The sequence below is a fragment of the Octopus sinensis genome, linkage group LG15 (genome assembly GCF_006345805.1).
Source record: "Octopus sinensis linkage group LG15, ASM634580v1, whole genome shotgun sequence".
Lineage (NCBI taxonomy): Eukaryota > Metazoa > Mollusca > Cephalopoda > Octopoda > Octopodidae > Octopus > Octopus sinensis.
In genome coordinates, this window is record NC_043011.1 from 46,852,860 (window position 1) to 46,868,608 (window position 15,749).

At 37.8% G+C, this 15,749-nt stretch overlaps 1 long non-coding RNA gene across 1 annotated transcript; it reads left to right on the forward strand.

Annotated features, from left to right (window-relative positions):
* The first annotated feature begins 6,841 nt into the window (after positions 1-6,841).
* Positions 6,842-15,460, forward strand: LOC118766325. The gene is made up of 4 exons (XR_005002262.1): positions 6,842-6,853; positions 10,430-10,435; positions 15,042-15,046; positions 15,260-15,460. It is a non-coding gene; the product is annotated as an uncharacterized LOC118766325 (long non-coding RNA).
* Positions 15,461-15,749: the final 289 nt, after the last annotated feature.

The following is a 15,749-nucleotide window of genomic DNA, read 5'->3' on the forward strand; positions in this document are numbered from 1 at the left end:
CCAGCAGATTGGCATGTAAAATAAAGTTTCTAATCTGCAAACAAGTAAGTTTTGGCACCAGGAAAGGCATCTTGGCTATAGAATACTGCTTCAAGAAGTTCCATCCAACCCATGCCAGTATGGAAAAAAGTGACTTCAAAATGATGATAATGACGACGACAAGGGTGATGATTATGATGATGACAATGGTGATGATGTTGATGATGGTTATGGTGATGTGGTGGTGATGACAACGACGACGACAGTGATGATGAGGATAATGATGCTGATGATAATGATGCTGATGATAATGATGCTGATGATAATGATGAAGATGATGAGACCAAATGCAAAAATTTTGAATGTCTTGATCCATTTACAAAAAAAAAAAAGAAACACTCTTAATTGTTTATTATTTTGTTTGTTTTTAGTAATCAAATTAAATTTTCATTATGTGTCTCAGCAGACACCCATGACCCAATCTAACTGACTATAGGTAAATAAGTACGCAGAGGTAGTTACTGACCTCTCATTTGCTGCAGTAAAAAACTGCAGCAGCAACAACAACATCAACACCACCAGTAGTAGTACTGTATATTTAACGACTATTTCCTGGTTTTGTCATAATTAAGATTTAAATTTTCTTACAGGACAGGTGAAGTTAATAAGAACCTGTTCCAGTGTAAACTTGCTTCACATATAGGTAGATGAGATATGCACAGGTCTGTTTGGCTGCTAAGATTACTAGAAAGAATTGCCCAAGAGGGTACCTCTAATGTGTTCTCCTCACCCTACTAGAAACAAATCAGTGAGCGAGTCTTTATGTAGCTATTTGATTTGCTAGAAATAGCAGCCAAATTTCTCTCTCTTTCAGACTGAATCCTGGACAGATTAAAAAGAATAAATTGCGTGACATCATTCAGGGTACAGAAAGCCTGAAAATCAAAACAGAAAACAATAGAGGAATGATGGGGTGGTCATGGTTAGAACTTCTTTGACCTTAGATGAACTTCAACAAAGCTAACCTGTTGCTATACAATGATAGTAGCATCATTGTGATGATTTATTTGTATATATTTTTATATAATTAGCTTATCGTCTATGTTGGGAAACCTTCAAACCATAATCCAATATCATTATCTACTTCAAAAAGGCACCAAACTGGCAGACCCAATGCTTAGAATTATTTTGTCCATCTTTTACATTCTAAGCTCAAATTCCACTAAGATTGACTTTGCCTTTCATCCTTTTAGGGGTCAATAAAATAAGTACTTAACCCTCTTCTCTAATCTTGTTGGCCTTGTGCCAAAATTTGAAACCCATATTCTCTACTTCAAAGATTCTCAAAGGACTTACTTCAATGGTAAATATCACATTGCTACAAAAAGTTCATTCAGTTCCATCTCCTCTGTTGTAGTAGGAAATTTACTTACTAACCATGTAGTTTGGGATTCTGTCTGACTGCACTACACCTTGGGCAAGTATCTCTTACTTTAGCATTATGACACCAGGCAGTTACAATACTATAGTAAAATAAGTTGGCGACTCAGTAATGAACAAATGAGTGATCGTCAGCAAAACTGACAGAGGATACATCACCAATGTCTAATATAAGACAATATAATGGAATACAACTTTGAATGATATAATACAATATGACATTTATGAAGAACATATATAAATACATTATTATTTTATTGACATATATAATATATGAGAAAAACGCCCCCCCCCCGTCCAATGGACAGTGCTAAGTTGTCAAACAGTTAAACCAAATTTTCTCAAAACAACTTGTTCGACCGTCCCATAGGCCTCCCCTTTGAGAAACACTGATTTAACCTAAATTTGAGACACCAGCAAAAGAAGAAATAAAGATAGACTTTTTTTCTATTCCAAAGAAAAACGATTTTGTTCACACAAATATGCAACTGAAGAGTTTAAAGTACCAGTAATGATAAGGCTGTTGACTGGGAGAACACAAACATGGTTTAAACAGTAAGCTTGGCAGGAAAGAAATGTGCCTTTAAGCAGTACAAAAACAACAAAAAATGGAAGGTGCAGTTATGTACTGGTTGACGGATGAAAAGCAGGACAAGAACGGCTTTATCGATCGCATTCTTACCTGGAATCGATTTTTGTAATTTTTTCAAGACTTATACATGCCTTGATACCATTGGTATCTACATATCAAATTTGAGCGCAATCAGATGGTGGATGCCCGAGATCCGAGAAGACACACACACACACACAGGACATATTCTTTGTAAGCCTAGTGCTTATTCTATCGGTCGCTTTTGCCGAACCGCTAAGTGACGGGGGACGTAAACAGACCAGCGATGTTGGGGGGACAAACACAGACACCCAAACACACACACATACACACATATATATATATACATATATACGATGGGTTTCTTTCAGTTTCCGTCTACCAAATCCACTCACAAGGCTTTGGTCGGCCTGAGGCTATAGTAGAAGACACCTGCCCAAGATGCCACGCAGTGGGACTGAACCCAGAACCATGTGGCTGGTAAGCAAGTTACTTACCACACAACCACTCCTATGCCTATACCTATAAAAAAAAAAAAAATTAAAATGAAAGGTTTAGTGGCATCAGAAAGGGCATCCAGCCATAGAGGGTTGCTTTAAGGAATCTTATCTGACCCCTGCCAACATAGAAAAATGCTGATGTAAAAATAATGACGTTGCTGCTGCTCCTTCTGCTGTTGTTATTGATAATGATGATAGTCATGATGCATGGGATATATTTACATTATCACTTATACCACTTATAACTGCCCCCCTCCTCCTCCTCCTCTTCTTTCTGTTATTCTTTTTTTTTTTTACCTTTCCAAGCCTACCCAGGCTCATGGGCCCGGTTTCCTGGTTTCTGTGGCGTATGTGTTCCCCCAGTTGGATGGGACGCCAGTCCATCGTAGCGTTACTCAAGAAACAGGAAGAAAGAGTGAGAGAAATTTGGGGCCAAAAAGTACAACAGGGGTCGCCCCCCCCCCCTGCCAGAGCCTTGTGGAGCTTTTAGGTGCTTTTGCTCAATAAACACACACAACGCCCGGTCTGGGAATCAAAACCACGATCTTTCGAACGTGAGTCCGCTGCCCAAACCACTGGGCCATTGCGCCTCCACCTTTCTCTTATTACAACAATGAAAGTCACCATCCTGTTTGGTTTATTGTTGACTTGAAAATCCAACACAGTAACTAATGACCAGATTCTCTACTAGTGAACATACTAATATCTTTCAGTCAACCATTGTGTATTCTGATAAAGAATCTAAACAAAGAGATATGGTGCCTGCTTTACATCAAACGTAAGCCAGACATGCATGAAAACATCTGCATTTGCAGACCCCCATCCAGTCCACTACCTACAATAAAACACAAAACACACACACACACACGTACCATCTCGATTATTTTCTGACTTGAGATAAAGGATTTTAGCTTCTGGAACATTTCCTCAAAGCATCCATCACACCGCTCTTTGAAGATGACTTTAGTAAAGAATCAATCTGTTTACCAGATTCTCCAAATCAGATATTGATTGATTCCGTTTCAGATTTTTGCTTATTCTCATGGCATGTTGTTTATCTTACCTTCAGTATTCAGTCACTCATTCATTCATTTATTTATTCACTTCATTCTTTTATGCCAGGTTCATATATTCAATGAATATAATAAGTTACAAATAGGAATTGCAATTCTCTAAACAAGAATATTTGCCAAGATTTCCTCATACATATGCCAAATATATTTCCTTTGTTTTTATCGAGTTTTCTTCTTTTTCCTCTGCTATCATACCATATCCCTGGCATCTCGTTTTGTTTAACTTCCACCATCCATTACCTATCCAATCAATGTTTCTAAGCTAACATGTAAAACCATGTCATCTCACCTGTAGCCAAAAGCATTATCCTTCTCTTTGTTCTAATGTATGTTCAGCATAAGAGACACCAGTCTGATGGTATGAATCCCAAGCTATGAGGGAGTGCTGAAAAGATCTTGGCTTTAGTTAGTTAGTTAGTTAGTTAGTTAGTTAGTTAGTTAATTTGGCTCAAAAGCAAATAGCAAGGCCATGTAGGGGGACATGGAGTTAAGTACAGGGTGGTGTTCATGTAAAGAGTTCAGGCCACTTGAGGTCAAGGGAGGCTTTGAACAAAGCGGTCGTCGGCATCTTCACCATCTCGTCTGGCAGCTTGTTCCACGGATCCGCAACCCGGATGGAGAAAGCTCCTCTCCTTCGATTGAGATGAAATCGTCGCAGGTAGAGCTTTTCGGAATGACCCTGCAGCTGACGCTCTGGAGCAGGAGTGAAGAACAGCTCTTTCGAGAGGTTACACTTTCCGCTTATGATGTTGTGGGCGAGAATGAGATCACCACGGCAGTGGCGTTTTTCAAGAGAATAAAGGTCGAGCGTCCTCAGCCTTTCTTCGTAGGACAAATTTTTGAGACCATGAACCATGCGGGTAGCCAGCTTCTGGACTCTTTTGAGATGCTGTATGCCTTTGAGGAGATAAGGAGAAGAGGCTTGAATCCCATACTCCAATATGGGTCTCACCAGCATGACATAGAGTGGTAGGAATATGGCTGCTGTGAGCATTCCGAATGACCGTCAAATCAAGAACAGAATTCCGCGTGCTTTGTTGGCAGCATGGACGCACTGGGCTGAAGGCAAAAAGGAGGAATCCACCAAGATACCTAGGTCCTTTACCTGATCGGTCCTCTCCAGCAGCAGACGACCCGGCTCGAAATCAAGTTGAGTTGCAGGAGTAGAGCCGACAGAAGGGTATTGTGAATGGTCTGGTCAGAGGCCTAAACTTCCAAGTTCTTTTGCAGGGCTTAGAAAAACTGAAGGATCACTGCAACAAGTGTGTGAACCTGAGAGGGGAATATGTTGAATAAAATCATAATTAACTGATCCTCCAGTAATTTCTTTTCCACAAAATTAGGAACATTCTGGCACCCCCTTGACTGACATAAGATCATGGTTAACAAATTCCAATTAAATTTAAAATTATAATTAGCCATCTTAGACTCACATTAAGTGGATACTGTACAAACTCAAAAAATTAATTTATTGCAATACCACAAAAAAAAAAATGTATAAATTGCCATGATGATAATGTGTCACACTACTATTGAAAAAAACGATATTTCTCTTTGATTGATATGCCTGCTGAAAGGAGTAACTAAATTTCCCTCAATTCACACCTTGCTATTTAAAAAAAGAACAAAAATGAAGTCCACAATGAACAGTATAATCCTTGATAGACAAAAAACTAGAACAGCTTTGATCATCAGAGGCTTAACAATAACAAATATCCAAAGCATTATAAAGCTGATACTCCACCATCATCAATGCTTCAATGTGTCTATTGTCAAGACACCTGTCTCTCACTCTCTCACCAACTCAAATAATCAAAGTTAAAGCACTACAGGTATACTGTAGTGACCTTCAACAGCCAAAAATCAATTCTTCATAGGTAAAAAAATAATTTTCATTTCCTTAACAGCTGGTATGACTTCCAACTTTCAGCAGTGAATGCTCTATATTGTTAAAAACTTGTTCTTTAGCTTGTACTGTTGTAGCCAAGTTCTTTTGGCTATATACACACACACACACACGTGTATAGGTACACACACACACACACACACACACACACACACACACTTTCTCTCTCTTCCTCTCCCTCCTCCTCTCTCTCTTGGCTGGGTAACCATGTACTTCCTCTATAGCAAGATACTTGTTCTTCCTGTTTCCCCATCTCTCTGTCACACTCTAAACCTTTCGCCATCTGACATAAGATCCCCTCTTCCAAAGGCCCTGCCTCTCTCAAAATTCCTTGTCTTGCAAGTTACTTGGTGACCCTGCCAGTGCTGAGGCCATGTAAAAAGCATCAAGTCCACACTGCCTGATGTACCTTAATCAGACGGGTAGTCATAACGGGTATAATGGGCTTCGTATATTTTACCCCAGTGTCACTTTGATGGCATGCACTGCTCTTTCACTCAATAATAATAATAATAGTAATAATAATAATAACAATAATAATAATAATAATAACAATAACAATAATCCCTTCTACTATAGGAACAAGGCCTGAAATTTGGAGTAGAGGGATAGTCAATTACATTGACCCCAGTGCATAACTGGTACTTATTTTATTGACTCCGAAAGGATGAAAGGCAATGCTGAACCCGGTGGAATTTGAACTCAGGAAGTAAAGATAGATGAAATGCTGCTAAGCATTTTGCCCCACATGCTAACTGCTTTGCCAGCTCACTGCTTTAATAATAATAATAATAATAATAATAATAATAATAATAATAATAATAATAATAATAATAATAGTTTCATTAGTTTGATAAAATTTACTTTTTGCCTGATAAACTACCTCCCTATAGCCATAAAAACCATCTGGTGTTTACCTTTAGATACAGAAAGTGAATTTTAAAAACCATTAAGGAATTTTAATGCGGCCAAGGGACCAGAAAGCAGGGTGATGATGGGGTGATAAATTAACCAAACTCTACGTTTTTATCTCTGTAACAAGCATGAAATTAAATACAAAAGTGGAATTCAAAAGAGTTGTAAATAGTATTTGAAATGGAGGCAGAAATACCCTCCCTCTTGTACACATTCACACACATTCTTCTGAAGATACATTATCAGTCTTAAATTTGAATTTTATGAAGTGTTAATGTCTCATTATTTGGCTATTGAATACAGTGTAATACCCTGATGTATTGTTATAGCTAGCTGGGCCAATAACCTATCAAACTGTCAGCCAGTCAAAGACGGTTGTTAGAGAGTAACACCGCTGACATTGTGATTGCATTGCACTGGTAGGTACCATGTTCAAGTGCAGTGCTTTGCTGCAGGTACTTGGAGTATAGCGTATTTCAGCATTTTATTAAATTTGCTACTTCTACTACTGCTAATAATAATAATAATAATAATAATAATAATAATAATAATAATAATAATAATCATCCTTTCTACTAAAGGTACAGGGCCTGAAATTTGTTGGGAGGGGATTAGTCGATAACATCGACCCCAGTGTTTCACTGGTACTTAATTTATCAACTCCAAAAGGATGAGAGGCAAAGTCAACTTCAGCAGAATTTGAACTCAGAACGTGAAGACAGACGAAATACTGCTAAGTATTTCACCCAGTGTGCTACTGATTCTGCCAGCTTGCTGCCTACTACTACTACTACTACTAATGATAATAATAATAATAATAATAATAATAATAATTTCTATTATAGGCACAAGGCCTGAAATTTGTGGGAAGGGGATGAAGTCAAGTGCATCAACCCCAATGTTTCACTGGTACTTTATTTATGGACCCTGAAAGGATAAAAGTCAAAGTTGACCATGGCAGAATTTGAACCCAGAATGTAGTGATGGGCAAAATACAGCTAAGCATTTCGTCCAGTGTGCTAATGATTCTGCCAGCTCACTGCCTTACTACTACTACTACTACTACTACTACTACTACTACTACTACTACTACTACTACTACTACTACTAATAATAATAATAATAATAATAATAATAATAATATAATAATGGTTTCAAATTTTAGCTGAAGGCCAGAAAGTTCATGGGAGGGGGTTAAGTCAATTACATGACCCCCACTGCTCAACTGGTACTTATTTCATCTACCCCAAAAGGATGTAAGGCAAAGCCGATCTCGACAGAATTTGAACTCAGAACATAAAGACAAACAAAATGCCACTAAGCGTTTTGCCCAGTGTGCTAACGGTTCTAAGTTGTGCAGGAAGTATGGGCAAGAATGTCCCAACAAGTGGTATGAGCACCAGCCTTTGCCTGCAGCAGAGAATGAGCAGGTGAAATGCATATAGGATATGCCAGTCTACACAGGTAAGAAGCTGCAACATAACCAACCAGATAATACTCTCCTACAGAAGTCTCTTACACATAGCATATTGGAGAGATAATAGTGGATCAATGTAGTTACTGAGATATAGGGCTGATGAAAGGTAAGTTATTGTGATGTGGATGGTGTTATCAACATTGATGGTGGAGGTTGGGGTGAGAGATGGCAGATAAACAGTTATGAATGGGAAAGAAAGAGAAATTGGAAAACAAGAGGTTATTGGAAAATGTGGAATTTGGTGAACTGAAATCGATGCTGGTGACTATTGGCAATTTTTCTACATGAAGAATCAAGTTGTTTGTCTGTTGAACAGTAAGTATTCCATGTAGAGAATCTACCAGTAGTTGCCAGAGTTGGTTTGGTTTTTGATAAGCAAATTAATGTGTGTGCAAGTGAGAGAGAGAGAGAGAGAGAGAGAGAGAGAGAGAGAGAGAGAGCCCTCTATCTGGGAATGTCCCATAGGCTTCCATGCAGTTTTTGTTTCCTAAATTCCAATAACAATAACTTGACCCTTGACATGGTAAAGGAGACATTTCATCAAGGAGCAGAACAATGGAATGAAATGAAATAATCACAAGCCCAGTATTATACATAAGTAGTAGCAGTGGTGGTAGTAGTGGCAGTAGTCAGAATCATCTTAGCACCACTATAAGCACCCCGACCTCCAGAGCAAATCAATGCCCTGGAGCCTATAGTATTTATTTATTAACAGCAGGCCACAGAATTGGGCCCCTAGACTCCATGAGTCCCTGAGCAACTGCCCAGTGTGCCCATGCCTTAAGACAACACTGATGGTAGTAGCAGTAGTAGCAGCAGCAGGTACAACATTACTAGAAGTTTCACAAGAGATAAGATGTGAAGGTGCATGGCTCAGTGGTTAGAGCATTTGGCTCACAACTACGAGGTAGTGAGTTCGATTCCCAGACTGGGTTATGTGTCGTGTTCTCGAGCAAGACATTTTTATTTTGCGTTACTCCAGTTCACTCACCTGTAGAAATGCGCTGTGATGATGTCACTGGTGCCAAACTGTCTCGGACTTTGCTTTCCCTTGGCGTGGAGAGGGGAAGCTGGTACACCTGGGCGATTTCTGGTCTTCCATAAACTATCATATGGCCATTTATGATCGAAGTAGGGGTTTTACCCTTTCTTTACAGGAGATAAAACTAAATTGTTCCCACCGAAAGCAAAGCTTCAAGAAGTACACTGTTGATAAATTAGTTAAATTGTAATTTCTCTCACTAAAAATCACTGATGCAAGTGCAAAGAGGACAGTATGGTAGATGTTCAATAGTTTATAATGACAAACAGATGGCTGGTTAGATAGCTGTATGGATGGCTGGATGAGTGGCTGGCTGGCTGGCTGGCTGATTGGTTGGCTAGATGACTACATCTAGCTGGTTGGTTAACAACAGCAACAAAACAGTTATACATTGAGATAAAGATAAACAGGTAGACATACAGGCATGCAAGTGTGTGTGTGTGTATCTTATTTCTATATTGCCCACAAGGGGCTAAACATAGAGGGGACAAGCAAGGACAGACAAAGGGATTAAGTCGATTACAATGACTCCGGTACGTAACTGGTACTTAATTTATCAACCCCGAAAGGATGAAAGGCAAAGTTGACCTCAACGGAATTTGAACTCAACGAAAAGACAGACGAAATACCGCTAAGCATTTTGCCCGGTGTGCTAATGATTCTGCCAGCTCACCACCTTTATGCAAGTGTGTGTGTATCTAGTTGCATGTGTATATGTGCACACACACACATATGCGTGTATATATATATATATATATATATTAAGAATTTGGGTATTATACCAACAGTATATTGGATAAATATTATCCCTTAGTGGGTTGGATCCATAACCCCTAATTTACTTGGTGTTATATACATACATATATATATATATATATACAAACACACACACATGCATACAGATACAGCGCTTATACACACACAGCACTTCATACATGCGTATGAAGTTGTAAAAGTAGTTTGTTGAATGGTCTGTGTAGAAATGAATATCGATTCCATTGAATCAATTTTGTATTGAAACAAAACATAATCTATCTTAAGACACACACATACACAAGCAAGAACTTATAGATGTTTACATAGTCCCAAACTGCGTACATACATACATACATACATACAAAACATCATGCACTCATGATTCCATATGCATACATATATCCACACAGACAAACATATGTATGCATGCGTACTTAGAGCCTTGCGTACATATATGTGCACTCACCACACAGACAGATGTATATCAATATAGATAAATATCAAATTGAAGCAGCAGCAGCAGCAGCAGCAGCAGCAGTAGTAGTAGTAGTAGTAGTAGTAGTAGTAGTAGTAGTAGTAGTAGTAGTAGTAATAGTAGTAGTAGTAGTATCAGCAGCAGTAGTTATAAGATGAGGCAGATGAGTGATTTAACAATTGTGGTTTGCTGACTCCTCTAAGTTCAGTTCTGATCATTTTTCATTCACTTTACTAATTTTATGTATATCACAAAGTATGATGTAATAATTTTCAATATTTCAGAAAGATCAATGATCGGATCATAGGGAAATACCGCCAATCCACAAAAGATTACACTTTAATCTTTACTGAGAGGAAACCAGTCATTTAGATGCTGTTGTTGCTGTTGCTTAGCTCTGTGATTCACAAGATTTATGATCAAAGTTATTCTAATCTCAAACTTCCAGTCTTTTTTTCATTTCAGACATAGAATATGTTCGACTACAATATCTAACATACCCTTCGATCTTTTAAGCCATTGCAATAAGATTTGGTTGCTTTTTCCAGTGTGTTGATTGACATCAAAAAGTCTCCAACATTATTTTGTAATGGGCGGAAATCTTTAGTTTGTTTGTGGAGTTTGTATATTAATGTCTAAAGTAAAAACCAGATTTACTTTACATTACAGCGAAGAGCTGCATATGCAAATATTGGTATTTTTGTCTTATTGGGGTGGTGAGGAAGCTTCTTTCTCATTTGATTACCATATAAATATATCTAGTGCAGCATGTTGGCCTTTAAAGATTCTACATAAGGCTGCTATCTTTGGCTTGGTTTCTACGGTTGGATGCCCTTCCTAACGGCAACCACTTTACAGAGTCTTTTGGGTGCTTTTTTTGTGCTTCTGGCACCAGAGAGGTTCTATGTAAGTTTTAAGATCAAATATATATATATATACAAACATATATATATGCAAACATATATATATAAATATATAAATATATATATATACAAAATATATATATATATAACAAATATATATATATTATACAAATATATATATATTATATATATATATATATATATATATTATATATATACACACACAAATATATATATATGCGTCAGTATATACTAATATATATTAATCTGCGTCTGCGTAGTGGTCTGAAAAGTTAGAATATACAGGCAGTTAGTTTTACATGTGGATCTGGCTGTGTTGTGTATTTGAAATCAAAAATCTGTCCCACTGATGAAACTGGCCTTCAGCAAATATTTTTTTGCTAGAAATAGTTAGAAACCATGGTCTGGGAAATAATTAAGATCGTAAACGTTTTTAATTTTCATTCCTTTCGAAAATTAATCCTTATTTGGTGGTTTTGAGCTTTCTACTCCTCTTTCTTGCACAAGGTTTTCCTATTTAGAAGCCTCTTATTGTATTTCTATATACAAATATATATATCTACAAACACATATATATATATAATATATATATATATATATATATACAAACATATATATATACAAATATATATATATAATACAAACATATATATATATATATATATATATATATACAAGTATATAATGACACTATGATTAGATATGTATTGTTGTTGTTTAGTTACATGTCAGCACAGATGTAGTTAATACATATGTCAAGGTATTCGTCCATGACCAAGGCTGTATTATATAAGGTGTTCTTTCATTATTTAATAAGGCATTGGTGTATCTCTGGCAACAAATTTGCAGTCTAGTGCAAATATATTGGAGTTTGTAGTAGAAGTGGAATACATGCAGAGACTGTATCCCAGTATGTCCTACATGACACACAGAGTCAGTAAACTACTTGTGAATGCGTACGTAACTGGAAGGACAAATCTGTATTTACTTTAGTAAGTACGTATATATATCGGTAGACATTGTCGGTACACAGGTGCGCTATCCCTGACTGTACCTTGGTGCTTTTGCTATTTAAATATCTGATTCTTTTGAATTCTGAAAATTTATAAACACACACACACATACACATTCATGTATATATCCTGCGATATTTCTCAGCAAGGCAGTGGGGACACTGCACGAATATGCTATTGAGAGAAAGGTCCTGAAACAGCACACATTCTCTCCTTATTCCTTTATTGCCCACAAGGGGCTAAACATAGAGAGGGCAAACAAGGACAGACAAAGGGATTAAGTTGATTACATCGACCCCAATGTGTAACTGGTACTTAATTTATCAACCCCGAAAGGATGAAAGGCAAAGTCAACCTCGGCAGAATTTGAACTCCGAACATAATGGCAAACGAAATACCTATTTCTTTACTACCCACAAGGGGCTAAACACAGCGGAGACAAACAAGGACAGACAAACGGATTAAGTCGATTACATCGACCCCAGTGCGTAACTGGTACTTAATTTATTGACCCTGAAAGGATGAAAGGCATAGTCGACCTCGGCAGAATTGAACCCAGAACATAGCGACAGACAAAATACCGCTAAGCATTTCGCCCAGCGTGCTGACGATTCTGCCAGCTCACTACCTTGTAAGCATTTTGTCTGGCACAAGACCAGAAATTTTGGAGGAGGGGGCCAGGTTGATTAGATCGATTCCAGTACGCAACTGGTACTTAATTTATTGACCCCGAAAGAATGAAAGGCAAAATCAACCTCGGCAGAATTTGATCTTAGAACATAACAACAGACTAAATTCCACTAAGCATTTTGCCTGGCATGTTAAAGTTTCTGCCAGCTCGCTGCCTTTCTCTTCTGATGACCCTGTAAGCCTACTAGTGTCTGGTAAGTGAAGCTTTCAACTGGTAGCACTTGTATCTGCAAGTTGTCAGCAAATAATATATCCTGTGATATTTCCTATATTATCATATTGCATGCTTATGTCCTGTAATATTTCCAGTGTTATCAAATCACATATGTTTATATCCTGTATGGTATTTCCTATCATATCAAATCACATGTGATACATCTCTTGATATTAAATCATGTGTTCATATCATGCGTGATATTTCCTATGATGTGAAATTGTTTGTAGATGATGGAAACTTAAAGTATTGCTAATTATTCAGTTAATGTCCTCATCACATCATGGTTATTTATTTATTCACTTTCCGCATAAATATTTCGTTCTTGAAATAGCAACTCTTTCCCATTACCACACCCTAACAACCCTCCTGTCTTTGACTCTATAACAGGAATATCTAGAAGACATTTCAGATTGTTTGACAAATTTTAATGCCTGAGTGATATTGTTGCTGTGATTTACTTCCAAAGTAAACCTGATCAGTACCAGATCAAATGTCCCAGACACAACTTCTTCATATCGGTTTACAAGCTCACCAAACATATGCTACCTTAACGCAATGTGTCCTTTGCTCAGGGAAATTTAATAATGCTGTAAAAAAATGGAAAAAGAGGCTTTCTTTTCATTTCTTAACACCATGGTGTCTTGCTGTTATTTCTAGCATGCTGCTTTTTCTATCTAACATAATGTTTCCCAATCTATTCCCCACCAGGTACCACTACAACTTTTCAGAAAAATGCATGCCCCACTGATGGTTGGTAAAAAACAATCTTATTTTTAATATTTTATCACGATTATTTACTACAAAAGACTCTACCAGTAATTATTTTATTAAGTACTGAGTACAAAAAAAGTACATTGTTGAGTAAGGAAAAAAAATGGAATCTCATTAACGAGAACCTTGTGAGTAGTAACTATGGCACCATGCCCAACCATGGCCCTGCACTTAGAGTAACTGATCTAATCTTTTCTTTTAAATACAAACATCTCTTAAGTTATGGAACCATGGTATTTCTGAAAAAAATCTTGCTGTAACATGGAATTCCATATGAAATGCATTTTCTATTGACTTCCATAGAAACAGAAATAAGTACAACACAAGAGCATTCAGAGAGTTCAAACCTCTGCCAAGGCAACACCAATGTCCTTGCAACAATTAGCTGGGGAGGATTTTTAAAATATGAATATCTGAAATAAACTCAACTGCTCTCACAAACGAGAATGCTAATAATGAACCCAACTGCTCTCAAAAATTAAGTAAAAAAAACGGGAAAAATAATCCAGAATCCTTGCCTGGTATTGTATCGATCCCAAAATCTAATCAGTTCACACTAGTCATGAGGCCAAACATCTCTGAAAGTTTCATCTGTATCCATCTAGCGATTCTTGAGATATCTTGTCCACGGACAAAGAAACAAGATTGAAAACAATACCTCTACCTTCGCTAAGGCAGAGGTAATAAGGCAAGATTTTTCGGGACTGAAACTTTTCATAACATTTTCAAAATACAGAGATGAATGCATGTATGCAGGCATACACACACACACACACACACATATATATATATAGGCAAGTGAAAATGGACAAAATCAAAAGCAAACTCGATGAACATTAATGGAATTTGTAGTTTTGTGGTACCAGTGCCGGTGGCACATACGAAAACCATCCGAACGTGGCCGTAGCCAGTACCGCATTGACTGGCCTCCGTGCCGGTGGCACGTAAAAAACACCATCCGAGCGTGGCCGTTCGCCAGCCTCGTCTGGCACCTGTGTCGGTGGCACATAAAATCACCCACTACACTCTCGGAGTGGTTGGCGTTAGGAAGGGCATCCAGCTGTAGAAACACTGCCAGATCTGACTGGCCTGGTGCAGCCTTCGGGCTTCCCAGACCCCAGTTGAACCGTCCAACCCATGCTAGCATGGAAAGCGGACGTTAAACGATGATGATGATGATGATGATGATGATTATTCTGTCTCTTTGTCATCCTCTGACATGAGTTCCCACTTCAAACACCCCTGCCCCTCTCATAATTCCTTGTCTTGCAAGTTACTTGGTGACTCTACCAGTGTTGGTGCCACATAAAATGCATTTGGAAGAGCATCCAGCTGTAAAAACCATACCAAAGTTAACCTAAGCCACTTAAAAAGCACTAAGTCCATTCTTTAGAGTGATTGATGTAAGGAAGGGCATCCAACCTTAAAATACTGCCAAAACAGACACAGTGTTTTGATATGGGGAAACTCCACTGAAACTGCTCTGCGAATGCCTAGCCAGCAAGGGGAAGTTGGTGACTTCCCTTGTTCGAAGGTTTATGGATGCAGATTTGTGCATCATATGGCTAGCTAGAGGCAATCGCCTCTTGAAGCTAACCAAAAGCTACATTCGTCCTATTTCTCTGGACTGCCACGTTAGTCTGGCAATAAATATTAATACCCAGTACTGCTGCTGTATCTCTCCTTCAGAGAGGTTTAGAAATTATAACATTTCTATATATATATATAGTGATAATTTACAAAAAAACAAAAGACGAAGACGGGTGTGTAAAGAACAAACAGATGTGTTAGTTTAACACTTGGGAAGTGAGAAAGTCTTTTACATTTCGAGCCTATGCTATTCAACAAAAAGGAACATAGAAATAAACAGGGACAGAAAATAGAAAAAATAGAAATAGAAAAAGATATAGTGGCTAGTGATCTATCATGGCGAAAAGACAGTTATAGCTGGTCTCTGGGGGTTAGCCTGGATTTCACGTCCATAAAGTGCTTAGCCTTGCT